Source organism: Mobula hypostoma, chromosome 9 (genome assembly GCF_963921235.1).
Source record: "Mobula hypostoma chromosome 9, sMobHyp1.1, whole genome shotgun sequence".
NCBI classification, from domain to species: Eukaryota; Metazoa; Chordata; class Chondrichthyes; order Myliobatiformes; family Myliobatidae; genus Mobula; species Mobula hypostoma.
This window is the reverse complement of record NC_086105.1, coordinates 79,141,064-79,163,816: the sequence shown is the minus strand read 5'-3', so window position 1 is coordinate 79,163,816 and position 22,753 is coordinate 79,141,064. Positions and strand designations below refer to the sequence as shown.

General features: G+C 43.0%; 1 long non-coding RNA gene across 1 annotated transcript; it reads left to right on the top strand.

Moving 5' to 3' along the window:
• The first annotated feature begins 2,045 nt into the window (after window positions 1–2,045).
• LOC134351284 (uncharacterized) lies at window positions 2,046–11,470 on the top strand. The gene is made up of 3 exons (XR_010019116.1): window positions 2,046–2,131; window positions 2,969–3,032; window positions 10,748–11,470. It is a non-coding gene; the product is annotated as an uncharacterized LOC134351284 (long non-coding RNA).
• The last annotated feature ends 11,283 nt before the right edge of the window (window positions 11,471–22,753 follow it).

The following is a 22,753-nucleotide window of genomic DNA, read 5'->3' as shown; positions in this document are numbered from 1 at the left end:
TCCCTCCTGGCATTTATCTTTGTAAGTGGAACAAGTGCTACACATGCCCTTACACTTCCTCCCTCATTGCCATTCAGGGCCCCAGACAGTCCTTCCAGGTGAGGCGACACTTCACCTGTGAGTCGGCTGGGGTGACATACTGCGTCCAGTGCTCCCAATGCGGCCTTCTATATATTGGTGAGACCCGACGCAGACTGGGAGAGCATTTTGCTGAACACCTACGCTCTGTCCGCCAGAGAAAGCAGAATCTCCCAGTGGCCACACATTTTAATTCCACGTCCCATTCTCATTCTGATATGTCTCTCCACGGCCTCCTCTACCGTAAGGATGAAGCCACACTCAGGTTGAAGGAACAACACCTTATGTTCCATCTGGGTAGCCTCCAACCTGATGGCATGAACATTGACTTCTCAAACTTCCGCTTATGCCCCACCTCCCCCTCGTACCCCATCCGTTATTTATTTATATACACACTTTCTTTTTCTCTCTCTCCTTTTTCTCCCTCTGTCCCTCTCACTATACCCCTTGCCCATCCTCTGGGCTTCCCCCTCCCCCTTTTCTTTCTCCCTAGGCCTCCCATCCCATGATTCTCTCATATCCCTTTTGCCAATCACCTGTCCAGCTCTTAGCTCCATCCCTCCCCTTCCTGTCTTCTCCTATCATTTCAGATCTCCCCCTCCCCCTCCCACTTTCAAATCTCTTACTAGCTCTTCTTTCGGTTAGTTCTGACGAAGGGTCTCGGTCCGAAACGTTGCCTGTACCTCTTCCTAGAGATACTGCCTGGCCTGCTGCGTTCACCAGCAACTTTTATGTGTGTTGCTTGAATTTCCAGCATCTGCAGATTTCCTCATGTTCGCGGAGATGTTGAGGGAAAGCTTTTCCCAGAGAATGGCGAATCTGTGGAATTCTCCGCCCAATGAAGCAGTGGAGGCTACCTCAGTAAATATATTTAAGACAAGGTCTTAGTAGGGGAATTAAGTGTTATGGGGAAAAGTCAGGTCGGTGGAGCTGAGTCCATGGTCAGATCAGCCATGATATTATTTAATGGTGGAGCAGGCTTGACGAGCCAGATGGCCGACTCCTGTTCCGATTTCTTATGTTCGTATGTTCCTACATTGTTATTTCTCTGATTTTGCACCAGAATTCTGTATTCCCGCAAGTGACCTTAAGTGAGAGTAACTCTGATGAAATGCTCTGCCTCTCTCCAGGGTGAAAGGCTTATGTATGGTTGTAATCAAAGTCAAGGGCTAGCTGGGGTTGTTAAGGTTCTTGACCTTATGTTGCTTGACCTCAATCAGTGCCATACTGACAGATATATCTGAGTATAACCTTTCCCTCAAAGATCTCCACACTAATGTCCATGTTACACAAAACGTAAATGATGGATAGAAATTGAACAGTACACATTTAAAACCAGAGCGTAGTCTGCAATCTTCCGCTTATGTAAGCCTGAACTTACACTGCCTGTTGTATCCTTTTGCATTTAAAACTATTACAGCAAGGTTGCAGTCTTATTCTTAAAGACACAAACGCATGAGCAAACGTGTCTGCTACCATACAATTCCCCGAACAAGTATACATGTACTCTACTGGCGTCCCGAATGTTCAGTTACTACCTTTCTCAGTTGGTGGTCCTATCGCACAAAAATGTCTAGTCCCTTACATAAACACACATATACACATACACACCACACTACTTTTATATCACTACTTCAGCTCTCTGCATTGTTCCTGAAACTTCGTGGTCCTGTGGTGACCGACCCAAACAGAGCCAGGTGTGAGTGCTAATTTAAAAAATACTCACCCACATAGACTGCTGAGATCAAGGGGCACACAATGGGTTACGAGTATCCTCGACGAGCTTCCAAATGTTGTGACGTGAACAAACTCACTGGAGAGACACCGAAGCTATATATAAGCGTTTATTTGATTGGACAGCAGCGCAGATGCAGTGGAAGCGTTCCAGCACAGGTCTGGAGAGGAGCTTGAAAATCCCAGTCTCCATAAAAGAGAAGTACTGTTTAGTGGGGTGGTCATTGTTGGAGCCAAAATCGTGGGACTGGTCTGAGTGAAAGTGATAAGGCTTTGGCTCACCAGCCTTCACGAGAACAGGCAGAGGCGAGTTAAGTAGGTAGGTTTATTTCTTATTTCTTTCTCGTATTTGGTTCTTGAAAGGATTGCAGGGCCAGTTTTCTGTTCTGGGTGTCAGATGTGAGATTTCCAAGAGACTTTCAGCCTTCCCGGTGGCCACGTCTGCACTGAGATGCAGCTCCTTAGAGAAAGTGTTAAGGAACTGGAGCTGCAGCTTGATGACCTTCGGCTTGTTCAGGAAATTGAGAAGGTGATCAACAGGAGCTACAGAGAGGTAGTCACCACAGGCTACAGGAGACAGATAAATGTGTGACTGCCAAGAGAAGGAAGGGAAAATGTCAGATAATGGAGAGCACCCCTGTGGTCGTCCCCTTCAACAATAAGTGCTCCATTTTGAGTACTGCTGAGGGGGACTACCTACCTGGGGGAAGCAACAGCGGCCGTGCCTCTGGCACCGAGTCTGGCCCTGTAGCTTAGAAATGTAGGGAACTGAAGAGAGTGGCAGCGGTAATAGGGGACTCTGTAGCTGGAGGGACAGATAGGCAATTTTGTGGATGCGAATGTAACCGGGTGACCGTCAGATCTTATTCAGTATTGTTAAAAGTGTACTTGGGCATCCATCTTGGTGATACTAGAATAGTTGTCTGTGCCTTTAAGGGAGATGGTGATGTCATTACGCACGCACGGGGTAGTGGGGAGACCATTTGGTTTTCTGCTGAAGACGTGGTAAGGTGTTGGAATTAGGTCCTCCCAGAGTGTGCTGGGCATGGTGAGGAAGGGTGAGCATTAATTGACAATATCCATGTGAATTTGTTTATGCTTGTTGGCAGATCGAGAATATTAGTAATTTGACATGTTTTACATGTGGATGCTTTAGATTTCCACGAGTGAAGAAATCAACGCTGGGTAGCGTGGCTGATACCAAGTTCCTCACCATCCAAGTAGGTCAGACTTCCTGTAATTTAACTACCAGGAAATACCTTGTAAAGATTGTCCCAAAGTGTACCTTTTGTCTAACTTTATTGTATCAGGACTGATTGTGTACATAACCACGTAACGTGAATGTTTAGTCTCTGTTTGGAAGTTCAGCACGTGTGTACATCTTAGATGAGATGTATTCGCTTACATTTTTCGCTGTTATGTATAAGATGCAGGGTGGATGGGATTCTAATGTTGTTTGTATTGTGTTCCTTCAGGATTGCCACTACCGTATTTGTACCGTATTAGATCTGGTATTTTTATACTGCGTACGCAATTCTGTCCATACACGAGGGTGTGATTCGAAAGTTGAATTGAGATTGTAACGGCAAGAACTGGTTGTAAATTTGTTCGTTTTGTTTCGCGACCCTCTTCTGGCACTTAAACATCTAAAACAGATAAAGGAATTAAAACCCGAAAAAGTATTTGTTGTCCCGCATGTGTACTTTTCCCTAGGCTACACGAAAAATAAACACGGATGGCAGTGTCCCTCGCAGGTGCCAGGATCCTTGATGTTTCTGAATGCGTCCACAATATCCTGAAATGAGAAGTGAGCAGCCGGAAGTTGTGGTACATATTGGTATCAATGACATAACTAGAGAAAGGGAGGAGATCCTGAAAACAGAATACTGGGAGTTAGGAAGGAAGCTGAGAGGCAGGATCTCAAGGGTAGTAATCTCAAAACTGCTGCCTGTGCCACGCGACAGTAAAGATAGGAATACAATGAGGTGGCAGATAAATGTGTGGCTGAAGGATTGGAGCAGAGGGCAGGGATTCAGATCTCTGGATCACTGGGACCTCTTTTGGGGCAGGAATGACCTGTACAAAAGGGATGGGTTGTAGTTGAGTCTGAGGGGGGCAGGTTTGCTAAAGCTGTCGGGAATAGTTTAAACTAATATGGCAGGGGGGATGGGAACCAGTACCATAGAGCTAAGAATGAGCCAGCAGGTTTAGAAGTAGGTGATGGATAGACCGGAGGACTGGAAGATTGCAAATGTCACTCCACCCTTTAAGCAGTGAAGAAGGCAAAAGAAAGTAAACTATAGGCCAGTTCGCCTAACCTCAGTGATTGGGAAAACATTGGAGTCTATTATTAAGGATGAGGTTTCGAGGTACTTGGAGACTAATGATAAAATAAGTCAAAGTCAGCATTGTTTCTGTAAAGGAAAATCTTCCCTGACAAATCTGGTAGAGTTCTTTGAGGAAGAACTCTAGAAATCGAAGGGGCCCTGGCAGAAATATTTAAAATGTCCTTAGCCACTGGTGTGGTACCGGAGGACTGAATTGTGGCTCATGTTGTTCCATTGTTTAAAAAAGGCTCTAAAAGTAAACAAGGTAATTACAGGCCGGTGAGCCGGACATCAATAGTAGGTAAATTATTGGAAGGTGTTCTGAGAGATCGGATATGCACGTATTTGGACAGCCAAGGGCTGATTAACAATAGTCAGCATGCCTTTGTGCATGGTAGATCGTGTTTAATGAATCTTGTAGAGTTTTTTGAGGAGGTTAGAAAGAAAGCAGATAAAGGAAAGGCTGTGGATGTTGTCTACATGGACTTTAGTAAGGCCTTTGACAAGGTCCCACATGGGAGGTTAGTTCAGAAGGTTCAGACACTAGGTATCCATGGAGAGGTTGTAAACTGGATTCGAAATTGACTGTGTGGGAGAAGACAGAGTGGTAGTGGATGATTACTTCTCAGACTGGAGGCCTGTGACTAGTGGTGTGCCTCAGGGATCTGTGCTGGGACCATTGTTGTTTGTTGTCTATTTCAATGATCTAGATGAAAATGTGCAAAATTAGATCAGCAAGTTTGCTGATGACACTAAGATTGGAGGCGTTGTGGACAGTGAGGAAGGCTTTCAAAGCTTGCAGAGGGATCTGGCCCAGCTGGAAAAATGGGCCAGAAAATGGCAGATGGAATTTAATGCAGGCAAGTGTGAGGTGTTGCATTTTGGAAGGACAAATCAAGGTAGGGCATACACAGTAAATGGTAGGGCACGGAGGAATATGGAGGAACAAAAGGATCTGGGAGTTCAGATACATAATTCCCTGACAGTTGCGTCACAGGTAGACAGGGCTGTAAAGAAGCCTTCTGGCATCCTGGCATTCATAAATCAAAGTATTGAGTATAGGAGTTGGGACATTATGGCGAGGTTGTATAAGACATTGGTGAGGCCAAGTTTGGAGTATTGTGTGCAGTTCTGGTTACCTAACTATAGGAAGGATATCAGTAAGATTGAAAGTGCACAGAGAAGATTTACTAGGATGCTGCCGGGTCTTCAGGAGTTGAGTTACAGGGAAAGATTGAACAGGTTAGGACTTTATTCCTTGGAGCGTAGAAGAATGAGGGGGGATTTGATAGAGGTTTACAAAATAATGAGGGGTATAGACAGAGTAAATGCGAGTAGGTTCTTTCCACTTAGATTAGGAGAGACAAACACGAGAGGACATGGCTTTAGGGTGAAAAGGGAAAGGTTTGCTGGGAACGTTAGGGGGAACTACTTCACTCAGAGATTGGGGGAGTGTGGAACGAGCTGCCATCTGACATGGTAAATGCGGGCTCACTCTTAAGTTTTAAGAATAAATTGAATATCTGATACATGGATGGGAGAGGTCTAGAGGGTTATGGACTGGGTGCAGGTGAATGGGACTAGCGGAATAAAGTTTCGGCACAGATTAGAAGGGCCAAATGGCCTGTTTTCTGTAGTGTTCTATGGTTCTATGGTTCTAAATAACAAGCAGGTGGACAAAAGAGAAGCAGCGGGTGTTATTATTGACTTTCAGAAGGCATTTGATAAGGTACCACACATGAGGCTGCTTAACAAGATAGAATCCCATGGCATTACCGGAAAGATACTAGCATGGACAGAGGAATAACTCACAGGCAGGAGGCAGCGAGTGGGAATAAAGGGGGCCTTTTCTGGTTGGCTGCCAGTGACTAGCGGTGTTCTTCAGGGATCAGTATTGGGACTTCTACTTCTCACATTGTTTGTCAATGATTTAGATTAGATTAGATTATGAGAACACTCAGTCCTCTTTTATTGTCATTTAGAAATGCATACATGCATTAAGAAATGATACAATGTTTCTCCGGAGTGATATCACAGAAAACAGGACAAACCAAAGACTAACACTGACAGAACCACATAATTATAACATATAGTTGCAGCAGTGCAAAGCAATACCATAATTTGCTAAAGAACAAACCATGGGCATGGTAAAAAAAGAAAGTCCCCGAGTCGATCGACTCCTGAGTCCCTGATGGCAGGCAGCAAAAGGGAGAAACTCCCTGCCATAAACCTCCAGGCACCGTCAACTTGCCGATGCGTTGGAAGCAGCTGACCACAGCGGACACTGAGTCCATCCGTCCGAAAACTTTGAGCCTCCGACCAGCCTCTCCGATACAGCTTCTCGAGCACCATCCTCTGCCGAGCGCCTTCGACCTTGCCCAAGCCGCTAATAATGGAATTGATAGCTTTGTGGTAAAGTTTGTGGATGATATAAAGATAGGTGCGGGGGTAGGTAGTGCTGAGGAAGCAATGCGATTACAGCAGGACTTAGACAAGTTGGAAGAATGGGCAAAAAAGTGGCAGATGGAACACAGTGTTGGGAAATGTATGATAATGTATTTTGGTAAAAGGAACAATAGTGTGGACTATTATCTAAACGGGGAGAAAATTCAAACATCAGAAGTGCAGAGGGACTTAGGAATCCTCATGCAAGACTCCCAGAAGGTTAATTTACAGGTTGAGTCTGTGGTTAAGAAGGCAAATGTTGGCATTTATTTCAAGGGAAATACAATATAAAAGCAAGGATAAAATACTGAGACTTTATAAGACACTAGTCAGGCCACACTTGGAGTTTTGGCCCCATATCTCAGAACAGATGTGTTGTCATTGGAGAGAGTTCGGAGGAGGTTAAAGAGGATGATTGTGAGATCATCATCATCATCATCATCATCATTCCTATGGTGGGGTATCCAGAACTAGAGGGCACAGCCTCAAATTTGAGGGGCAACCCTTTATAATAGAGTTAAAGAAGATTTTTTTTTTTAGCTAGAGAGTAATACATCTGTGGAATGCTCTGCCACAGGTGGCGGTGGAGGCCAGGAACACAGGTATATTGAAAGCAAAATTCGATAATTTCCTCCGCCAGACTACTACAACATCCTCCTTATCTTTGGGTTTGATCATGAGGTAAGGAATGGGGAGGTGGGAGTGGAGAGCAGTGCAATCAGAAGGAATGAGATTGGAATTGGAGAGAGGAATGGTAAAGTCAAGACGGGTGAAGTCAAGAGCTGGGAATCTGGTTGGTTGAAAGAGATAAAGGAAAGGACTGGAGAAGGGGAATCTGATATGAGATGGTATAGACTATGCAAGAAAGGGAAAGGGGAGGAGTACCAGAGGGAGGTTATGGCAGGTAAGGAGATAAGGTGCGACAGGGAAACAGGTATGGGAACGGTGAAGGAATGGGAAGCAGTGAGAGGGTGATTACCAGAAGTTCAAGAAATTAATTTTCATGCCAGCAGGTTGGAGGTTATGCAGACAGAGCATAATGTGTTTCTCCTCCACCATGAGTATGATCTCATTGCGGTAGGAGGAGTGGGAATGGACTGACAAGACGGAATATAAATGGAAAGTAGAATTGAAATGTGTGGCCACCGGGAGATCCCGCTTTTAGCTGTAGACTGGCTCTGTCCTTTCCATAACTATTTTAAAACAAATCGAACTTTGGTCTTTGGTTCACAAGTACACCCCCGCTGTCACCTTAGTCACTGATACTGTCTCTGGTAGGGCTCTTTATATATTACCCAATGAAAGTTTCCTGAACACACTCAACAAATCTGGCCCATCTACACCCTTAACAGTACAAACAAGCAGTCTTTGTCTGGAAATTAAAAATCGCCTACAACACTGCAGATTCGTTCTTCTAATCGCTTTTGGCTATTTGGGGGCCTACAGTACAATCCCAGCAAAGTGACCATCCCCTTATCATTTGTCAGCTTCATCCATAAAGCCTCACTGGATCATCCTTCGGTAATTTTATCCCTGACTACTGCTGCGATGTTCCCCTCAGTCAGTGCAATGCTATTACAGCTAAGGACACTGGAGTTCTGAGTTCATTTCCAGCGTCCTCTGTAAGAAAGTTAGTATGTTCCTCCTGTGTGCATGTGGGTTTGCTCCAGGTGCCCCAGTGTCCTCCCACACTTCAAAGACGTACTAATAAGTGCATGGTTGAGAAAGTTGCAGGAGGGCTGAGATTAATTCACATATGATATCTGTTAATGACTGAATATAGGACATTAGGCTAAAAAGGAAGTGGGGCTCGGGAAACTGGAATACAGCTGCATAATTTTACAAAGGAATCCACGGGAAATTGGCAGAACCTATCAAAACAAATTTAGACTGCAATTTCTACATTGCAAACCTTTAAATATCACAATAGTTTATAAATTTTCTATTTCCCACTCAATTGTTCCCAGTATTCCCTTCCCATGAGGGCTCTCAACTCCAAATAACCCTTCCCAACTTTAAGGAGAGGGCAGTGCAGGGCAGCGACCTCACAACTTTTAACAATACGTACATTTTCATGGTCAGCTGAGAGCAGATCTAGCTATTTCAAACCCCTCTTGGGAAACAGAAAGATTCACTGCCATAATAAAAAGGGCTTGTCTGGCTTTGAGCATCTGACCTGTTTTTTTTTCTCTCACAACCTAACCTTCTGCTTAACTCAGTAAATGCCCTGGTGGGAATGTGTGCCTGAGCTGCAGCTAGCTAGTACTGTGTACGAAATGTCTTATTTTACTACCCTCTGCAATTTTTCAAGATAATCATTAGTTCTTTCTTTACAATGAGATAGCAAGGAAAGGAATTGTAAGTTTTCAAATTGCAGACAGTATATATTCAAATTTTACACAAAAGATCATTTCATCTTTATCTGAGAATCTTTGATGGAATATATTATTTTCAGCAATAAAAAATAAGTAATTTTATAATATTGAGTCTTTTGATTTTTTTCTTACTTTGAGTGTGAACCCCACTAATTTCTCCTAGCAGTAAGGCTGATCAACACTTCCACTGATTAACCCATCCCACCACCACCACTTTATCCTTTCCTGTCAGTCACCTTATGCACAGTCATGTCAGTCCCTAGTGTCACTTTATGTACGTGCAGTCAATCTATGTATCTATATTTATTGTTTTTTATTATTATTGAATTCCTTATCTTAGTGTGTTTTTTATATGCTACATTGGATCCAGAGTAACAATCACTTATTTTTTCTTTACACTTGGGTAGTGGAAATGTAATTGAACAATCCTGAATCTTGAATCTCAAGTTTAAAGGTGAATACAAATCAACAGTGGGGTGGCAGTGTAGCTACCTGGTTAGGATAATGCTATTACAGTGCCAGTGACCCGCGTTCAGTTCCTGACTTCTTCCCATAATCTGTGCAACTCCTCAGTGTTCTCCAGTTTCCTCCCACATCTCAAAGACGGAGGGGTTAGTAGGTTAATTGGTGTAATTAGGCAGCGCAGTCTCATTAGGCTGGAAGGGCTTGTTACCGTCCTGATTTTCAAAATAAAAATATAGTTGTTTTAAAACAAATTTGCTGCTATTTTTGATATTGTAGTATCGTACTGATATGGTGGTGAACTTAAGAGTTTATAGAATGGTTGGGGGATAGAGGAAACTACTTGACCCACCAACCTTACTCTTCCACTAAAAATGATTGCAATCACTCCAATCATAATTTTGTCTGCTGTGTTAATTATCTGACAGGAAGTACAGTTATTTTGTCAGGGGATCGATTAATAATTCAACAGGGTCCAGTTGACAAAACTGTGTGTTTGGCCAGGAAACATCTTTGTTTGCTTACTTGTGAAAAATGGACCTCAGCATAAAGAAAGAACTTGCATTTAAATAATTACCTTACCAAACTGAGGGAGTCCCATCGTGTTTAATAGCTGATGAAGTGTGCTAACTCCTGCAGAGCAGAGAATCCGGCAGCCAATTAGTGCAAAGCAAACTTCCAGAAGTAACAATGTTAATAATTAAATGTATTACTTTTGAGATGTAAATTGAAGGATAAATATTTGCAAGGGCACTGGGGAAACTCTCAGAGTCTTTAGTTGTAATAACGGCATCTTCAGCAATTATTTGAGAAGCTAGCCAATCTCATGCGCTATGCAGCATTAAATTTCACTGCTGAAATTTGATTCCATTGAAATTAATAAAGCTGTCTTTCATAAGCAATATTGAACATAGAACAGTACAGGCTCTTTGGCCCATGATGTTGTGCCAAACTTTAAACCTACTCTAACTATCTAACCCTTCCCTCCTACATAAATTTCCATTTTCTATCATTCACATACCTATCTAAGAGTTTTGTAAATGTCCTTAATGTATCTGTTTCTACCACCCTGTATCTATTCCATACACCCATCTCTCTCTGTGTAAAAAAATTACCTCTAACATCTGCCTATACTTTCCTCCAATCACCTTAAAATCCCCTTCGTATTGGTTATTTCCACCCTGGGGAAAATGTCTCTGGCTACTTGATTTATGCCTCTTATCACCTTGTTCACAATATAAAATGCTCATTCCTTGATTTTTCGGGTGATATCTTCCAGATAGTTAATCTCTTCAATCATTTTACTTTCTCTATGTCTTCTTCTAGTTCTTTTCACCTTGATTGTGTTATGGAAACTGTTGGAGTCTGTGAAATGCAGTTTGGAATTTGATCAAATGATCTAGTGCTCTTCCCTGTGTGGGGAACTCACTCATGGAAAGACCAGAGATGGGCACAGGATTGTGAGCCACTCCATTTCAAAACCTCGAGGAAGATTGAAGCACTGAGGAGAATGCGGAGGGGGTCAGTGATCGCTCGTAACAGAGGCCACGGGGGTGACGACGGTCGATAGCCGAGTAGTGGCATTCAGACCTGGTGTGGCGGTTGCTTTTCATGGAAAGACTGAGTTCATGCAGCCACACTCCAAGAAAGTTGGTGGGAAGATGACTTTCTTTCAGATTTGTGGTGTTTTCTCCTGTGGCCGATTGGCAGGAGGGTGATCTGTTAATTTTGTGAAAGGGAGGGGTTGAGGATTTGGAGTCTGATGTTCTTGTTGGCAGTTTTCTGTTAGGTTTTGTGTGGGTTTTGATGCTATTGTCACTGTTCTTTTCTGTGAGTGAAGGATTGGGGATTTAATGTTATTGTTGTTGTTTTTTGTCCTCTCAGCTGGAGGTGGGGGGGGGGGGCTTCAGAATTTGTGCGTTTTGCTTCTTTTTCTTTTTCATGCCATTTGGGGAAATTAATGTATTTTATTTCAACAACTCGCATGGCTTTTCTGTATTTTATGGCTATCTGGAGAAGATGAATACAGTATCAGAGTTGTATTGTGCATGTATACTTTGACAATAAAATTAATCTTTGAATCTATATTACTACAGGCTGTCCCTAGGTTATGAACACCTGATTTATGGATCGACACGCATACACACACGCACACATACACACACACACACACACACACACACACACACACACATACACATACACATACACATACACATACACATACACATACACATACACACACACATACACATACACATACAAATATATATGAAAAAAGGTCCCATAATAATGTTAAATTCAAAAATCCAAAATAGGTACATGCATCCATTCCTATTACTTTCCATTCTCTCTCGACTTTTAGTAATTGTTCTTTTTTGTATGTCCAATATGCTTTCAATGACATTCATGATTCTGTGATTTTTTGGGGGGCATTTTCTGACTTACGGACAAAATGACCAAGAGTATCTGCAGTAACAAAACCGGTTTGTTACTCAGTGAATACCTTGTATATTGGACTGAGTGCTTGTGACTAAGGATGATTTTTTTTTACCTTGATGTTGAAAGACAAAAAAATCCAATCTTCTTGGTACTGCACTGTGAAAACCATCAAAATACCAGGAAGCAAAGTTCAAACCAATATTTTGTAGGGACTTCATTCTAATTGCCACGTTCAGAGTGCTGAAAGGAGTAGTTTATTCCTCCAGCCATGCGTTTGCTTTCCTCTGGATGTTCCAATTTCCTCCTATCTTCCAAAGATCTACTGGTTAGTAGCTTTATTGGTCACATGAGTGTAAATGATCAAACCTGGGGTCTTTCCTCACTTACAGTCCTGCAACCTCTGCTCACTTCACCTCAGTTCCACTGTGTCCAGTTGCCTCCAGGTCCACGTTAGCAAGGGTCAAACATGGGCTCATTCCCTGCTTTCAGGCTGGGTCCTGCCACCTCAATTCAGTGCATACATGCCACATCACAACGGTCCTGCACCTTTCAGACTCAGTTCACACCAGGTCATACAGGCAGTTTGCAAACTGACCTCCAACAGGGAAGTTGCAGGCTATTGTTTGCAGTGATCATTTACCAGAAACAGTGTGATTAATAAAGTATTTAGTTGTTTTCTTTGTTTTATTTACCACCAGCAAGTAGTTGTTGAGCTTCACCAGCACCATCTTCACCTGGGGGAAAGGAGGGGTCAGCGCTTGGGGTTGAGAACTCAACAGGACCGGATGTGACCGACTTTCCATCTCTTACGTCAGATTTGCCCGACCCACTGAATTATTTCTTCTTTTAGCTTTGAGATATGCATTTCAGCCGTCTGAACCCACACTAATAATTATTTACACTAATCTTGGCCCTCAGTTCCTATCAAACCCCAGCCCAGAGTCTGGATCGCTATTCTGGAATTGTCTTTGCTTTCTAACAAGGAATTATTCTAGGTTGATAATTATGAAGAATACACACAAAGTTGCTGGATGAACTCAGTATCTATGGAAGGGAATAAAGAGTCGACATTTCAGGCCGAGACCCTTCATCAGGACTGGAAAGTAAGGGGTGCATAATCCAGAATAAGATGGTGGGGGGAGGGGACAAGGAGTACAAGCTGGCAAGTGAGAGGTGAGACCAAGTGTGATGTAAGATGGGTAGAAAGGGAAGAAGTCTGAAGCTGGTAGAGGATATGTGAAGGAGGTGAAGGTCTGAAGAAGGTTTCTAAAGGAGAGGAGAGTGGACCATGGGAGAAAGGGAAGAAGGAAAGGCACCAGAAGGAAGGAATGGGCAAGTGAGAAGAGAAGCAATGAGAAAGTATCTCATGAACCTAGATAGCATGACATTCAAAAATAGTTCCCCAGAAAAAGAACACTTCCAGAATCAAATCCAAATCCAGGACCACAACTTTGACATGGGATTTGGAGGCTGGCATGCCCCGATCCCCCAGAAAGCTGTGTTCGTCAGAGTCAGGACCTTGTGCTTTGACTCTTGGTAGGTCACCCATGTCAAACAGGTCAAAGGGTAGCGACCAGACTAAGAGTGACCCACTGGTCCACTTGGCATAGGGAGTTAAGCTCAAGGCTGACAACATTGACTGGTCAAAGAGAAGATTAAGGAAAGAACAATGAAGATTGATGAAGAACAACAATTGCTGCTCTAAGTTCCAGTGGCATAATGGGCAACAAGTAACTAACCCAGAATCAGAAATGACTGATTCTGACCAAGTCCTCAACAAACACAAGATTCATTTATCCATCAGCCTGCAGATCTAGAAGCCCTTTATGGTTGTGGGGCACAGTCCCTGTTCGGAGATGCCATCAGATAGTTTTAGATTGCGCCCTCCCACTCAGTAACAACAATTTGTCAGCCACATATGGTGACAGAAATACAGAGGCTGGAATCCAGAGCAACACACAAAATGCTGGAGGAACTTAGCAGGTCAGGAAAAGTCTACTAATGTACTTATTTGTTTGTTTGTTTATTTATTTGTTTGTTTATTTATTTATTTATTATATCTACTAATTTATTTATTTGTTTGTTTGTTTGTTTATTTATTTATTTATTTGCAGTGGGCCCTTCCGGCTCTGCAAGCCACGCTGCCCAGCCACCCCCCAATTTAATCCTAGCCTAATCACAGGACAACCTTTTACAATGAGCAGCCAACTGATATGTCTTTGGACACGGGAAGAGACCCTAACATCTAGGGAAGCCCACGCGGTCACAGAGAAACATAGAAACTCTTCGCAGGCAGTGGCCGCAGTGAAATTCATCAACCCACTGTCTCAGTACTGGCGCAGGAGAGGAAGGCTGGCCAGTGTGTTCACGGGGAGGAACAGGAGTGGGTGGAAGCGGGTGATGGGGTGAATAAGGGACAGATAGTGCTAGCTGGGGGGAATCATGAAAGAGAGAACCTAGGAGGAGTAAAAGAAGCAGGGGTGCCAGTTGCCTGACATTGGAAGTAATGTAGGTTATATCACAGAGCTGGTGTTTCAAATGTTTGCACTAAAGATATCAAAAAGTGAGCTCAAATCCTGTCACAATTGCACAGGAGTTTCAATCCTATTAAGTAAATCTAGAGCTAGTTATTGCAACCATGATCCTAACAGATCGTTTCAAAATGCTGACTCATATCCTTGTATGTCCACGGCTTCCTCCACTGCCATGAAGAGACATCTCAGATTCCGTCTGGGTAGCCTCCAACCTGATGGCACGAACATTGATTTCTCCAACTTCCAGTAATTTATCCCACTTCCTCCTTGCTCCCATTCTGGTTACCCTTTGCCCCTTTTCTTCTCCTCAACTGCCAATCACCCTGTCTTTCTCCCATGGTCGCCTCTCCTGTCCTATCAGATTCCTTCTTCTTCAACCTTTCACCTTTACCACCAGCCCTCTCCCAGATTCTCACTTTAACCCTATCCTCCAGCCACCCACCTTCCCTCTCACCTGGTCTCACCTGTCACCTGCCAGCTTGTACTCCTTCCCTTTCCCCTACCTATTTTATTCTGGCTTCTGACCCCTTCCTTTCCAGTCCTAATGAAGGGTTTCAGCCGGAAACATCAGCTGTTTATTCCCCTCCATAGATGCTGCCTGACCTGCTGAGTTCCTCCAGCATATTTTGTGAGTTTCCAGCATCTGCAGAATCTCTTATGTTTGTGAATATGATGTCTGACTTCTGATAGTGCTATTGCTTCTATTATTGCATATTACAATTCAAATTATTTAAAAATATTTGTAAAATAAAGGAAGTTTGTAACAATTTTTCCATTGGCTGGATTGGCTTTGCTCACAGTTGGTTCTAGCCGTTGTTAGCATGACAGCTGAAATGTAGAAGTGCTCCACAGTAAGAATTGCAGACAAGGGTAGAGAAGTGAAACATTGCCATCTACTGCATGGGCAATCCATATACTGTGTGCAGTAGATGATCCACTGGGTTCTGCCCTTAAATCCAATAAACAGCAAGGCAGGTTAGTGGTTGAATGGTTCATTAATTATTACAGAGTCATTGCTAACTTATGGCCACAGGAAATAAAGATGGCAGATAGGGCTGATCTGTACAGCTGCTAACATTTAAGTGTTTGTGTCCATGTAAAGTGAAGTGAAGAGGTATTTCTTCTCTCTTTTCCCAGTCCCCACATCAGGAATTCAGTCTAGTCAGGAAGATCTAAAGTAGGGATGTGGCAAAATTATGGAAACGGTAGATTCTGTAATGTCAATTGTCTACCTGAAATGTTTAATCATAGGCCATCTGCACTGAATGTCTAAGTCAAAGCAAATTTAATTTCAAAGTGAGTATAAATATCGCCTTATGCTCCCTTGAGATTCATTTCCTTGCAGGCATTTACAGGAAAAGAAAGACGTACAATAGAATTTATGAACAACTATATATAAACAGAGATTGACAAACAACCAACATACAAAGGAAGACAAAATTGTATAAGTAAAAAATAATACTGAGAACAAAATACCATTGAAATGAAAAATAAATAATACTGATTTGCAGAGTCTCTAAAAGTGATTTTATAGATTGTGAAATCAGTTCAGAGTTGAGGTTAGTGAAGTTATCTACATCAGTTCAGGAGCCTAATGGTTGCAGGGTAATAACTGTTCCTGTTCCTGGTGATGCGGCACCTAAGTCTCCTGTATCTTCTGCCTAATGGTAGTGGTGAGAAGAAAGCATTGTCTGGATGCTGGGGTCCTTGATGCTGCCTTCTTGGGCCAGCTCTCATTGTAAACGTGCTGAAAGGTGGGAAGGGCTTAGCCAATGATGGACTGGGTTGTATCCACCACTTTCTCTCAACCTTGCCCTGATCAACTCCCATACACTAACTCTATCTGGATCTAGAAAGAAGGAAGAGAGGTGGAATAGAGATGGAGCCATGGTATAAGAGGGAAGGAGTTGGAGGGCTTACAACTTACAGGCGATGGTCGGAGGCTGAGTCAATCATAAGCAGTTATAGGAATGATGTCACTAAGCTGGAAAAGGTGTAGAAAAGATCCACAAAGATGCCACCAGGGCTAAAGGGCTTGAGTTATAAAGAGAGACTGGATAGCTAGGACTTTTTTTTCCTGGAGGGAAAAAAGGTATAAAAAATGGATAAAGGTGGATGGTCACATCTTCTCCCCAGGATAGAGAAGTCAAAAACTGGAGGACACAAGTATACGGTGCGAGGGAGAAGATTTAGAAGAGGCCTAGGGGGCAACATTTTCACACAGAGGGGTTGCAAATATGGAACAGACTGTCAGAAGATGTGGTAAACACAGGAGCAATCACAATGCTTCAAAGACATTTCGACCACTACTTGGATAAAAAAGCTTTTGAGTGTGGTTCCCAAACTGGGCTCCCCCGATGAGCTGCTTGATGGTATTAGTCCATGGCATAAGAAGGTTGGGCACCCCTGATTTAGGGGTATATAGGACAAAAAGTTGGGAGCCCTTGGTTAACTCTTGATTAGCTCATGGAATCCCAATTGCCTGCAGTTGGCCCAGGTCCCTCTAAACCATTTCTCTCCACATTGGTTGGCATCTACGTTGGTTTGGTGGTCCTGGGTTTGTGCTGCATAACTGTGCTTCTATGAAATGAGAGATGCAGTGACATAATTTCAGGGAGATGGGTGAGGGGAGCCAATCCCAGCTCACAGGGCATTGGAGATATTTCCCTACCCCAGACTCGCTCCGAGAGGGAGCAAAGCAGCTCCCACTCTTCCAACGGTGCAAACAGTGCTGACTGCTACCAGTCCTCACTGAAGAATAATGGACGAGGGCTGAGGAAAGACAGCCGTCGAAGCCCAACAGAAGCCAAGTTAAAATGTCGCTGAAGAAATATGAGAAGTGTTTTAAAACTTTCAGGTGTTTTCCCCGCAGAGACAAAACCGTTTACTGACAAGTTACCGCCAAAATAAAACATCAATACTACCTTTCAGTAATGCTGTCGCTCTTATCTGTAATATACCTACACCATTCACCCTGCAACGTAGGTGGGGCAACAGCTATAAATTATATTCACAAAGTAACCTTGGAATTAATATTGTGCAGGTCTCTGCTCCAGGACTTTCACCTCAACCACAGCATTAATGTGCCAAGAGAAATTATTCAGCCCATTATCCCACAGCTTATCTTCTAGCAGTACTTGTTGTAGAGTCAGAAACATGGAGCAGCATAGCACAAAAAGAAGGCCTTCAGCATATGGAGTCCATGCTGAGCTGTTATTCTGGTGAGTCCCATTGACCTGCACCTGCACCACAGCCCTCCTTACCCCTCCCATCCATGTACATCCAAACTTCTCTTAAATGTTGAAATTGAACCCACATCCACCACTTCTGACAACAGCTTGGTTCACACTCTCAACACCCTCTGAGTGAAGAAGGTCCCCCTCAGGTTCCCCTTAAGTATCTTATCCTTCAGCCTTAACCTATGACCTCTAGCTTTAATATCACTCAACCGGAGTGGAAAAAGCCTACTTGCATTTATCCTATCAAAGCTCCCTTCATTTCCCTTGTAAATTTTCTCTGTGCTCTTTCAATCTTATTGACATTTTTCTTGTAGGTAGGTGACCTGAACTACACACAATACTCCAAATCAGGCCTCACCAACATGTTATACAACTTGGACATGACATCTCAACTCCTGTACTCATTACTTTGATATATGAAATCCAATGAGCCAAAAACTTTCTTTAAGACCCTACCTACCTTTGATGTCACTTTCAAGGAACTATTGTCTGTATTCCTAGATCCTTCTTTTCTACCGCACTCCACCATTCACCATGTTGCTAATGCTTCCTGCTAATGATGCAAAGGGCTTCATTGCTGCAGGGTAAGGTTCTGACCCATTTTTGGTATCCTAGAGTAGAAATTACAACTTGGAAACAATTAGTAGTCCTGATTTCAAACTGAGTTTAAAGTTGTCCTGGGTTTTAAAGTGATGTTTCTGCCTGTGTTTATAGTTGGTGTGTCCGGCCAAATTTGCTTGCTCTGTCACAATGGTAACATCTTCCATGAACAGCCATAATAGGTCATACAATTGTAAGGAATTTCTTATTTTAAAGTTCAAAGTTCAGAGTAAATTTATTATCCAGTTATGTATATGTCACCGCATACTACCTTAAAATTCATTGTCTCGCAGGCATTCACAGAAATACAACAGAATTTATGTAAAATTAGACATAAATGGACTGAATAAAAGTTCATAAACAGTCAGTGTAAAAAAGACAAATTGTGTGAATACAAATAAAAATAATATCTAAGTAAATGATTAATAGTGTGAATCTGTGTTGTAGTGCCTTTGAAAGCGAATCACAGGTTGTGGGATTAGTTCAGAGCTCAGGTGAGTGAAGTTATTCATGATGGCTCTCTCATTGCATTAAAAATAAAATGAGTGTAGGTTTATGCATATGAAGGAAGAATTCTTAATACTACTGTCTGTTTCAGTATCACTATCACTTTAATATCACATCTGTGAGTAGCATGATATTAAAATCACTGAAAATGGTTTTGAAAAGCTATTCTTTTACTAGGATTTGTGTCTATATTCATCGGTGTATCCTGGAATCAATGGTGAGGATCGCGGCCCGGGGGTCAAATGGAAGTACGGAAGTCAAAGCCCATTATCTGGAGCTGAGTCTGCCACTCCAGTGGGGAGTTTGAAGCATGGTGTCTGCAGGCCTGAGTCCATGTCTTTTGGAGACTGGAGGCTGGAGGCCTGTACTGGGGTTAGGGGACTGTGAATAAGAGTGACTGGGAGGGAGGAACAGGGTTTGTTTTGCTTCTGTTGTCTTGTTGCTTGTTGTGCTCTGTGTTGTTCTGCGGAGCACTGTGGGCGTGCTGTGTTGATGCAGAATGTGTGACGATATTTGTGGGCTGCTGTGCACACTGTCAGCTGTGGTGGTTGTTAACACAAACAGCATACTCACTGTATGTTTTGATGTAAATGTGATAAGTAAACTTGAGTCTTGAATCTTGTTGCACCCCATTATTATCCTTAATAGAGTATGTTGCTGTCACAGACTGGTGTGGTGAATCACTGCCCATTATCATTTACTCTCAATAGTGGGTTCCATTGCAACCTGATTTCAGAAAGGGAGAGCAGAAACATCTCATAATCCAGTGTTTATTCTTTGCTCGTCACCAAAGCAAATGTTGCCATCTTTAGTCCTGATGAAGGGTCTCGGCACAAAACATTGAATGTACCTCTTCCTAGAGATGCTGCCTGACCTGCTGCATTCACCAGCAACCTTTATGTGTGTTGATTGCCATCTTTAATCAGGTTTGCGACATAACATATTTTAAGTCACACTTAGCGGTGCCACTGTACAAACATAATGAGCTGCACTTGAACCATCTCTACAAGTGAGCGAATGGAAACCATCCAACCCTACAACTTTAATCAGGAGGTCATTTTGCTCATTTTCATGAGATGAAGTTTCGGGTACAGTTTTGTGCAAAAATTATTTTTAAACCTGTTTTAAAGTCCGTAATGCTCAATTGATGTTTGTGGTAAGTTTAAACTGCCCCTGATCTTTTGTCCTGGCTTGGGCAATTTTATCTACATCATACACCAATTCAAATTTATTTGTCAGGGAGACCTGTGTGGAATGAAGATATTGACTCTGATCTATCCTGCGATATAAACAAGAAGGTCTTTCTTGTTTCACTTTGTGAAAAATGGCCATTGATGCTTTAGGTTGCAACAGGGCTGAGGTCAGGAGGTTAACTGCAGCGAAGATCAATGGGAAACCCAATGTAACAAGCACAAGCAAACAACAGATGAAGCAGTCACTGAGCTGCAGGACAGACATTCTTCGGTTGTACCCAGATTTCTACAGCACGGGTAATGTGAGAAAGTCTGGCAGTCTGGAGAATAATCAAAGTTCATATGTCTTAACATATAATACCTGGAGATTACTTTTCTTGCAGGCATTTAACAGAAAAAAAGAAATACATAGAATTTATGAAAAACTAAACACAAACAGACAAAGGAGCTGTCACAAACACATAATGAGCAATATAGTGGAGGAGTCTAGGAGCAGACAGCACAGACTGAAAATAGAAGGACGTCCCTTTAGAGTAGAGATGAAGAAGAATTTCTTTTAGAAACATAGGAACATAGAAACATAGAAAATAGGTGCAGGAGTAGGCTATTCAGCCCTTTGAGCCTGTACTGCCATTTAGTATGATCATGGCTGATCATCCAACTCAGAGCCCTGTACCTGCTTTCTCTCCGTACCCCTGATCCCTTTAGTCACAAGGGCCGTATCTAACTCCCTCTTAAATATAGCCAATGAACTGGCCTCGACTGTTTCCTGTGGCAGAGAATTCCACAGATTCACCACTCTCTGTGTGAAGAAGTTTTTCCTCATCTCGGACCTAAAAGGCTTCCACTTTATCCTTAAACTGTGACCCCTCATTCTGGACTTCCCCAACATCGGGAACAATCTTCCTACATCCAGCCTGTCCAATCCCTTTAGAATTTTATACGTTTCAATAGGATCCCCTCTCAATCTTCTAAATTCCAGCGAGTATAAGTCTAGTTGATCCAGTCATTCTTCATATGAAAATCCTGCCATGCCAGGAATCAATCTGGTGAACCTTCTTTGTACTCCCTCTATGGCAAGAATGTCTTTCCTCAGATTAGGGCAGCAGTTCCCAACCACCGGGCCGCAGACCAGTACCGGGCCGCAAAGCATGCGCTACTGGGCTGCGAGGAAATGATATGAGTCAGCTGCACCTTTCCTTATTCCCTGTCAGCGCAAGGCTTCATGGTCATTGTAGTCTTTCTCCAGGTAAACAACATATTTGACTGCTACTCTTGTCCGTTGGCAACCCTACCCCCACCGCCCACCCCCCCACCCCGGTTCGGCTGGTCCCCAAGAATATTGTCAATATGAAACCGGCCCGCAGTGCGAAAAAGGTTGGGGACCCCTGGATTAGGGGAGCAAAACTGCACACAATACTCCAGGTGTGGTCTCACCAAGGCCTTGCACAACTGCAGTAGAACCTCCCTGCTCCTGTACTCGAATCTTCTTGCTATGAATGCCAGCATACCATTCGCCTTTTTCACCACCTGCTGTACCTGCATGCCCACTCTCAATGACTAGTGTACAAGTCATTTTAGTCAGAGGGTAGTGAATCTGTGAATTCGTTGCTGCAGACAGCTATGGAGAGCCAGTCAGTTGGTATATTTGATCAGTTTTCGATTAATAAGGACATCAAAGGTTATGGGGAGAAGGCAGGAGAACAGAGAATTGCAGATAAGACTTGATGGGCCAAATGGCTGAATTCTGCTCCACTTTCTTAAGATACTATGCAATAAAAGACAAGTTATGTGAATAAAATTAATACTTGGAACATGAGACTTGAAGAAAATTCAAGATCCAAGTTGATTTGTCAACTATACAATGAAATAACCAGGTTGGTTATGACTAGACTGAACCCCTGCCTCTGCAAGGACCTGGACCCATTGCAATTTGCCTGTCACCACAATTAGGTCAATGGCAGATGCAATCTCAATGGCTCTTCACACGGCTTTAGACCACCTGGACAACACAAACACCTACGTCAGGATGTTGTTCATCGACGATAGCTCAGCATTTAATACCATCATTCCCACAATCCTGATTGAAGTTGCAGAACCTGGGCCTCTGTACCTCCCTCTGTAATTGGCTCCTCAACTTCCTAAAAGGAAGACCACAGTCAGTGCAGATTGGTGATAACATATCCTCTCCGATGACGATCAAATATACACATGACTGTGTGGCTAGGCATAGCTCAAATACCATCTACAAATTTGCTGACAATACAACCATTGTTGGTAGAATCTCAGATGGTGACGAGAGGGCGTACAGGAGTGAGATATGCCAACTAGTGGAATGGTGCCACAGCAACAACCTGGCACTTAACGTCAGTAAGACGAAAGAGCTGATTGTGGACTTCAGGAAGGGTAAGACGAAAGAATACATACCAATCCGCATAGAGGGATCAGAAGTGGAGAGAGTGAGCAGCTGCAAGTTCTTGGGTGTCAAGATCTCTGAGGATCTAACCTGGTACCAACATATTGATGTCGTCATAAAGAAGGCAAGACAGTGGCTATACTTCATTAGGACTGGACCGAGGATTGAGATTTTTGATTGGAGAAAGGTGTTAACCACCTGGTCCTGTATTACCACAAAGAGCCCTTCTGCTTTGGGGAAGAACTCTCCAAATCTGAGCCAGCATTTGACACTTCCTTGTCAACATCAAGTCTCACACATCAAAGTTGCTGGTGAACGCAGCAGGCCAGGCAGCATTACTACGAAGAGGTACAGTCGATGTCTCGGGCCAAGACCCTTCGTCAGAACTAACTGAAGGAAGA